The following is a 9,009-nucleotide window of genomic DNA, read 5'->3' as shown; positions in this document are numbered from 1 at the left end:
GTTAGTTAAATCATCAACTTTAATTTTAAAAATAAAATCTTTTTAATTTCTTTTTCAATTCTTTTTTAAAATAAATTTCAATCATATCTTTTTAAAATTTTAATTTCAAAATCTTTTTCTAACTTCTTATCTTTTCAAAATTTATTTTCAAATCTTTTTCAACTAACTACTTGACTTGTTTGTTTTAATTTTAAAAAGTTTACTATTTCTTATCTTTTTCAAAACCACCTAACTACTTTTCCACTTCTAATTTTCGAAAATCACTAACCACTTTTTCAAAAATCTTTTTAATTAACTAATTGTTTTAGTTTTTAATTTTCTTGTATTTCTTTTTTAAATTTTCGAAACTAACTTAATTAATTAAAGAAAAATAAAAATATTTTTCTTTTCCCTCTTCTTAAAATTCGAATACTCTCTCTCTCTCTCATCTCTTTCTATTTATTTTATTTATTTACTAACATTTCTCTTCTACTCATGTAATAATTCGAACCCTCTCCCTCTCTCTGTGTTCGAATTTTTCTTATTCTCTCTATCTCATTCTTCTATTCTTCTTTTCCTCTGACACATAAAGGAATCTCTATACTGTGATATAGAGGATTTCTCTTCTCTCTTTGTTCTCTTCTTTTTCAAATGAGCAGGAACATGAATAAAGATATTCTTGATGAAACTGATCCTGAACCTGAAAGGACTCTGAAGAGGAAGCTAAGAGAAGCTAAAGCACAACACTCCAGAGAGGACCTTACAGCAAATTTCGAAAAAAAGGTAGACATCGTAGCCGAACCTGAGAACAATGGTGGAGATGCAAGGAAGATGCTTGGTGACTTTACTGCACCAACTTCCAACTTCTATAGAAGAAGCATCTCAATTCTTGCAATTGGAGCAAACAACTTTGAGCTTAAGCCTCAATTAGTTTCTCTAATGCAGCAGAATTGCAAGTTTCATGGACTTTCATTGGAAGATCCTCATCAGTTCTTAGCTGAATTCTTGCAAATCTGTGACACTGTTGAGACCAATGGGATTGATCCCAAGGTCTACAGACTTATGCTTTTCCCCTTTGCTGTAAGAGATAGAGATAGGATATGGTTGGACTCACAACCTAGAGAAAGCCTGAACTCTTGGGAAAAGTTGGTCAATGCTTTCTTGGCTAAATTTTTTCTACCTCAAAAGATGAGCAAGCTTAGAGTGGAAGTCCAAACCTTCAGACAGAAGGAAGGTGAATCCTTCTATGAAGCTTGGGAAAGATACAAGCAATTGATCAGAAGGTGTCCTTCTGACATGCTTTCAGAATGGAGCATCTTAGGTATATTCTATGATTGTCTGTCTGAATTGTCCAAGATGTCATTGGACCACTCTGCTGGTGGATCTCTTCATCTGAAGAAAACACCTGCAGAAGCTCAGGAACTCATTAAAATGGTTTCAAATAGCCAGTTCATGTATACGTTTGAAAGAAATCCTGTGAATAATGGGATGACTCAGAAGAAATGAGTTCTTGAGATTGATACTCTAAATGCCATATTGGCTCAGAACAAGATATTGACTCAGCAAGTTAATATGATTTCTCAGAATCTGACTGGATTGCAAGCTGCATCCGGCAGTGCTAAAGAAGCCTCCCATAAAGGAGAGGCTTATGTTCCTGAGAATTTTGGAATGGAAGAAGTGAATTACATGGGAGAATCCTATGGAAACACTTACAATCCTTCATGGAGGAATCATCCTAATTTCTCATGGAAGGATCAGTAAAAGCCTAATCAAGGCTTTAATTACAATAATGGTGGGAGAATTTGGTTTGGCAATAGCAAACCTTTTCCATCATCATCTCAGTAACAGACAGAGAATTCTAGGCAGAGCCTCTCTGACTTAGCAACCATAGTCTCTGATCTATCTAAGACCACTCTCAGTTTCATGACTGAAACGAGGTCCTCCATCAAAAATTTGGAGGCACAAGTGGGTCAGCTGAGTAAAAGAGTTACTGAAACTCCTCCTAGTACTCTCCCAAGCAGTACAGAAGAGAATCCCAAAAGAGAGTGCAAGGCTATCAATATATCCAAAGTGACCAAACCTATAGAAGAGGAAGAGACAGTGATTTACAGTGAGGAAGACCTCAATGGACGTCCACTGACCACTAAAGAGTTCCCTAATAAGGAACCAAAGGAATCTGAGGCTCATACAGAGACCATAGAGATTCCACTGAACTTATTGTTGCTATTCATGAGCTCTGATGAGTATTCTTCCTCTGAAGAGGATGAAAATATTGTTGAAGAGCAAGTTGCTTGGTATCTTGGAGCAATCATGAAGCTGAATGCCAAGATATTTGGTAACGAGACTTGGGAGGATGGACCTCCATTGCTTATTATGGAACTGAATACCTTGGTTCAGCAGAAATTACCTCAAAAGAAATCGGATCCCGAAAGGTTCTTAATTCCTTGCACCATAGGCACCATGACCTTTGAGAAGGCTCTATGTGACCTTGGTTCAAGTATTAATCTCATACCACTCTCTGTAATGGAGAAACTATGGATCTTTGAGGTACAAGCTGCAAGAATCTCACTAGAGATGGCAGACAAATCAATGAAACAGGCTTATGGACTTGTAGAGGATGTCATAGTGAAGGTTGAAGGCCTTTACATCCCTGCTAACTTCATAATCCTAGACACTAGGAAGGATGAGGATGAATGCATCATCCTTGGAAGGCCCTTCCTAGCCACAGCAAGGGCTGTGATTAATGTGGACAGAGGAGAGTTAGTCCTGCAACTGAATGAGGACTACCTTAGGTTTAAGGCTCAAGGATCTTCTTCTATAAACATGGAGAAGAAGCATGAAAAGCTTCATCCAATTCTCTCCATAAAGAGTCAAGCAGAGCCCCCACATTCAAACTCTAAGTTTGGTGTTGGGAGGCCACAATCATGCTCTGAGTGTCTGTGAAGCTCTATAAGAGCTCACTGTCAAGCTATTGACATTAAAGAAGCACTTATTGGGAGGCAACCAAATATTATTTATCTATGTTAATTACTTTTTCATTTTATTTTCCATTGTTATTTTATGTTTTCTTTAGGTTGATGATCATGTGGAGTCATAAAAATAGCTGCAGAATTAAAGCGAAATAAAAAACAGCATAAAAAAAATAGCACACCCTGGAGGACAGGCTTACTGGCGTTTAAACTCCAGTAAGGATAGCATAATGGGTGTTTAACGCCCAGTCTGGCAGCATTCTGGGCGTTAAACGCCAGAATTGGCAGACAGACTGGCGTTTAACGCCAGAAAAGGGTGTATGGCTGGCGTGAAACGCCAGAAAGGGGCATCAGCTTGGCGTTTAACGCCAGGAAAGGCAGCAGAGCTGGCGTTAAATGCCAGAAATGGCACACAGAGTGCGTTTAAACGCCAGAAAGGTGCAGGGACCAGAATTCCTTGACACCTCAGGATCTGTGAACCCCACAGGATCCCCACCTATCCCAACTCACTTTTTCTCCTTTTCACACCTTTCCATAACACTCTTCCCCAAAATAACCTCGACCAATCACCTCCATTTCTCTTCCAAAACCATCATACAACCCACCTACCCCCACCCATTCAAATTCAAACCATCTCCCTCCCAAACAACCCCTATTACAAGAATTTCCTCTCCACTCCACTCCTATATAAGCCCCTCATCACTCCTTCATTTTCATACATCATAACCACCTAAAACCCCCTTGGCCGAACCATTCACACACCTCCATCTCCTCCATATCTTCTTCCTCTAATCTTTTCTTTCTTCTTTTGCTTGAGGACGAGAAAACCTTTTAATTTTGGTGTAGAAAAAAAGCTCCGCTTTTTGTTTTTCCATAACCATTAATGGCACCTGATGAGCGGATAATTTATACCCTTTTTGGCATTGTTTTTACATAGTTTTTAGTATGTTTTAGTTACTTTTTATTATATTTTTATTATTTTTTATGCAAAAATTACATTTCTGGAATTTACTATGAGTTTGTGTGTTTTTTTATAATTTTAGGTATTTTCTGGCTGAAATTAAGGAACCTGAGCAAAAATCTGATTCAGAGGATGAAAAAGGACTGCAGATGCGGTTGGATTCTGACCCTCCTGCACTCGAAGTGGATTTTCCGGAGCTACAGAAGCTCAATTGGCACGCTCTCAATTGCATTGGAATGTAGACATCCTGGGATTTTCAGCAATATATAATAGTCCATACTTTGTCCGAGATTTGATGGCCCAAACCGGCGCTCAAAGCCAACCTAAAACTTTCTTGTGTAAAATGCCCAAACTGGCACCAGAATTGGAGTTAAACGCCCAAACTGGCACCCAAGCTGGCGTTTAACTCCAGGAACAGCCTATGCACGTGAAAGCTTCAAAGCTCAGCCCAAGCACACACTAAGTGGGCCCCGGAAGTGGATTTCTGCACTATCTGCACTTAGTTACTTATTTTTTGTAATCCCTAGTAACTAGTTTAGTATAAATAGCACTTTTTACTATTGTATTCAGATCTTTTTACATACTTTATCATACTTTGGAGACCATTGTTCATGTTTTGGAGGCTGGCCATTCGGTCATGCCTAGACCTCTTTCACTTATGTATTTTCAACAGTGTAGTTTCTACACCCCATAGATTAAGGTGTGGAGCTCTGCTGTTCTTCATCAATTAATGCAATTACTACTGTTTTCTATTCAATCACGCTTGATTCTATTCTAATATACTCACTCGTACTTCAATCTGGTGAATGATATGATTCGTGACACTCATCATTATTCTCAATTCTATGAACGCGTGCCTGACAATCACTTCCGTTCTATCTGAGCTCAACGTAGTCATTGGGCAACAGCTTGAGTGCGTATCTCTTGGGTATCTAATACAGGGATCGAGTCCGTGAGATTAGTATCTTCGTGGTATAGGCTAGATCTAATTGGCACTATTCTTGGGATCCGGAAAGTCTAAACCTTGTCTGTGGTATTCCGAGTAGGATCTGGGAAGGGATGACTGTGACGAGCTTCAAACCTGCGAATGTTGGGTGCAGCGACAGTGTGCAAAAGGATCAATAGATCCTATTTCGACGCTAGCGAAAACCGACAAATGATTATCCATGCGGTAGCTGTGCCTGGTATTTTTCATCCGAGATGAGAAATCCGACAGTTGATTAGCCGTGCAGAAACTGTAGAGGACCATTTTGATGAGCGGATAATTTATACGCTTTTTGGAATTGTTTTTAGGTAATTTTTAGTATGTTTTAGTTACTTTTTATTATATTTTTATTATTTTTTAAATAAAAATCACATTTATCGACTTTACTATGAGTTTGTGTGTTTTTCTATGATTTCAGGTATTTTCTGGCTGAAATTGAGGGACCTGAACAAAAATCTGATTTAGAGGCTGAAAAAGGACTGCAAATGCTGTTGGATTCTGACATCCCTGCACTTGAAATGGATTTTCTGGAGCTACAGAAGCCCAATTGGTGCGCTCTTAATTGCGTTGGAAATTAGACATCCTGGGCTTTCCAGCAATATATAATAGTCCATACTTTGCCCAAGTTTTGATTACGCAAACGGGCATTTAAACGCCAACTTTCTACCCTATTCTGGCATTAAACGCAAGAACTGGCATAAAATCTGGAGTTAAACGCCCAAACTGGCACCAAAGCTGGCGTTTAACTCCAAGAAAAGCCTCTACATGTGAAAGCTTCAATGCTTAGCCCAAGCAAACACCAAGTGGGCCCGAAAGTGGATTTCTACATCATTTACTCATTTCTGTAAACCCTAGGTTACTAGTTCATTATAAATAGGACCTTTTACTATTGTATTTTCATCTTGGTTATTCTGGTTCCCCCTCTGGGGCCGAAGCCAATAAACCCCATTATCACTTATGTATTTTTAACGGTGGAGTTTCTACACCCCATATATTAAGGTGTGGAGCTCTGCTTTTCTTCATGAATCAATGTAAAGTACTACTGTTTTTCTATTAATTCATGCTTATTCTTATTCTAAGATATTAATTCACACAAAAGAACATGACGAATGTGATGATTATGTGACACTCATCACCATTCTCACTTATGAACGCGTTCCTTACAACCACTTCCATTCTACATGAAAACAAGCTTGAATGTGTATCTCTTGGGTTTCTAATCTAAGATTAAAACCTTCGTGGTATAGGCTAGAATTATTGGCGGCCGTTCCTGAGATCCGGAAAGTCTAAACCTTGTCTGTGGTATTTCGAATAGGATCTGGGAAGGGATGACTATGACGAGCTTCAAACTCGCGAGTGTTGGGTGTAGTGACAAACGCAAAAGGATCAATGGATCCTATTTCAACATGAGTGAGAACCGACAGATGATTAACCGGGCTGTGACAGCGCATTTGGACCATTTTTACTGAGAGGACGGACGGTAGCCATTGACAACGGTGATCCCCTAACATACAGCTTGCCATGGAAAGGAGTATGAATGATTGGATGAAGGCAATAGGAAAGCAGAGGTTCAGAAGGAACAAAGCATCTTCATACGCTTATCTGAAATCCCCCCAATGAATTACATAAGTACTTCTATCCTATTTTATATTTTATTTATATTTTAATTATCAAATCTTCATAACTATTTGAATCCGCCAGACTGAGATTTACAAGATGACCATAGCTTGCTTCAAGCTGGCAATCTCCGTGGGATCAATCCTTACTCACGTAAGGTATTACTTGGACGACCCAGTGCACTTGCTGGTTAGTTGTGCGGAATTGTGAAAAAGAGTTGAGATTACAATTGTGCGTACCAAGTTGTTGGCGCCATTGAGATCACAATTTCGTGCACCAAGTTTTTGGCGTCGTTGCTGGGGATTGTTCAATTTTGGACAACTGACGGTTCATGTTGTTGCTCAGATTAGGTAATTTTATTTTAATTTTAAGCTTTTTGTTTTTGTTCTTTTTATTTACGAAAAATTTTCAAAAAAAAATAAATTATTCTATGACTTCATAATTTTTAAGAATGAATTTTAGAGTTTCAGATGATGCTTTTATCATCACAGGAGCTAATTGATTCCCATCAATTTGGCTGTTGTATGTAATGTCCTACTGAAGCTTGGCTAGCCATGTCTAATCTTTTTAGACTGAAGCTTTAGACTAACATTGCATGATTCCTGGAATTCTTATTAAAAATTTTGAAACCCTTATTTTTCTTTTTCCAAATAATTTTCGAAAAATACTAAAAAAAATTTAATAAAACCATGAAAATCAAAAATAATTTGTGTTTCTTGTTTGAGTCTAGTGTCACATTTTAAGTTTGGTGTTTTGCATATTTTTTATTTTCTTGCATTTTTTAAAAATATATGCATTATGTTCTTCATTGATCTTCAAGTTGTTCTTGATGATTTTATTAGGTTTGATCTTTAAATTCTCTTATTTTTTGTCTTTTGTTGTTTCTCATGTGCATTCTCAATTTGTTAGTGTCTCTAATATAAAAGTTTCTACGTTTGGTATCTTGCATGCATTGTTGATTTGATCTTAGTCTTTCATGATTAGTTTCATTTTGTTGTTGTTCTCTCTCATCATAAAAAATTCAAATTTTTTTTCAAAATTATGTCTTTTCAAGTCAATAATACAGAGAATTGAAGATTCAGAACATACAGCAGAGGAATCACAGAGAAAAAGCTGGGCATTCAAAACGCCCAGTGACGAAGGAAAACTAGCGTTTAAACGCCAGCCAGGGCACCTGGCTGGGCGTTAAACGCCCAAAAGGGTAGCATTTTGGGCGTTTAATGCCAAGACAACACAAGGGAGGTAAGTTAGTTTTTAATTCAAATCTTTTTCAAATCTTCTTCAAAAATCAAACCTTTTTCATTTTTCTTTCCTGTTTTTCGAAAATTTTAAAAGTTTAATTTTCAAAATTTTTTTATTTCATATTTTTGAAATTAATGCTAGCAATTAATATTTTGATTCAAAAAAATTTTCAAGTTGTTACTTGCCTATTAAGAAAGGATCAAATTTTAAATTCTAGAATCATATCTTTTAATTTCTTGTTAGTCAAGTAATCAACTTTAATTTCAAAAAAAAAAATCAAATCTTTTTTTGAATTGATTTTCAATCCTATCTTCTCAATCATATTTTCTCAATCACATCTTTTTCAAAATAATTTTCAATCATATCTTTTTGATTGCCAATTTCAAAATCTTTTTCAAAATCACTTAACCACTTTCTCACTTTTAATTTTCGAAAACCATGATCCACTTTTTCAAAATTCTTCTTAATTATTTTAAAATTTTTAGTTCTATTTAAAAATTGTTTTCGAATATTTTTCCCCCTCCTCACCTTTTTCTATTTATGACTAACACTTCTCCTCCATTAGCAATTCGGACTCATTCCCTCTCTATAAGTTCGAATTCTCCTCTCTACCTCATCCTTTTATTCTTCTTTTCCTCTGACACCTCAAGGAATCTCTATACTGTGACATAGAGGATTCCATACTTTTTTGTTCTCTTCTCTATCATATGAGCAGGAACAAAGATAAAGGCATTCTTGTTGAAGCTGATCCTGAACCTGAAAGGACTCTGAAGAGGAAGCTAAGAGCAGCTAAAGCACAAAACTCTGAAGAGGACCTGACAGAAATTTTTGAAAAGGAAGCAGACAAAACAAACATTGCTGAACCCAACAACAATGGTAGAGATGCAAGGAAGATGCTTGGTGACTTTATTACACCCTTTTTTGACTTCTGTGGAAGAAGCATCTCAATTCCTGCAATTGGAGCAAACAACTTTGAGCTTAAGCCTCAATTAGTTTCTCTAATGCAGCAGAATTGCAAGTATCATGGACTTCCATTGGAAGATCCTCATCAGTTTTTAGCTGAGTTCTTACAAATCTGTGACACTGTTAAGACTCATGGGGTCGACCCTGAGGTCTAAAAACTTATGCTTTTTCCTTTTGCTATAAGAGACAGAGCTAGGACATGGTTGGACTCACAACCTAAGGACAGCCAGAACTCTTGGGAAAAGCTGGTCAATGCCTTCTTGGCAAAGTTCTTTCCACCTCAAAAATTGAGT

General features: G+C 37.1%; 1 non-coding gene across 1 annotated transcript; it reads right to left on the bottom strand.

The window, feature by feature from the left end:
- Positions 1 to 1,173: 1,173 nt before the first annotated feature.
- Positions 1,174 to 1,281, bottom strand: LOC112767582 (small nucleolar RNA R71). Its single transcript, XR_003185024.1, has one exon. It is a non-coding gene; the product is annotated as a small nucleolar RNA R71 (small nucleolar RNA).
- Between the last annotated feature and the right edge of the window lie 7,728 nt (positions 1,282 to 9,009).

The sequence above is a fragment of the Arachis hypogaea genome, chromosome 17, assembly GCF_003086295.3.
Source record: "Arachis hypogaea cultivar Tifrunner chromosome 17, arahy.Tifrunner.gnm2.J5K5, whole genome shotgun sequence".
NCBI lineage: Eukaryota > Viridiplantae > Streptophyta > Magnoliopsida > Fabales > Fabaceae > Arachis > Arachis hypogaea.
The sequence above is the reverse complement of the archived record's forward strand: the minus strand, read 5'-3'. Positions and strand labels throughout refer to the sequence as shown.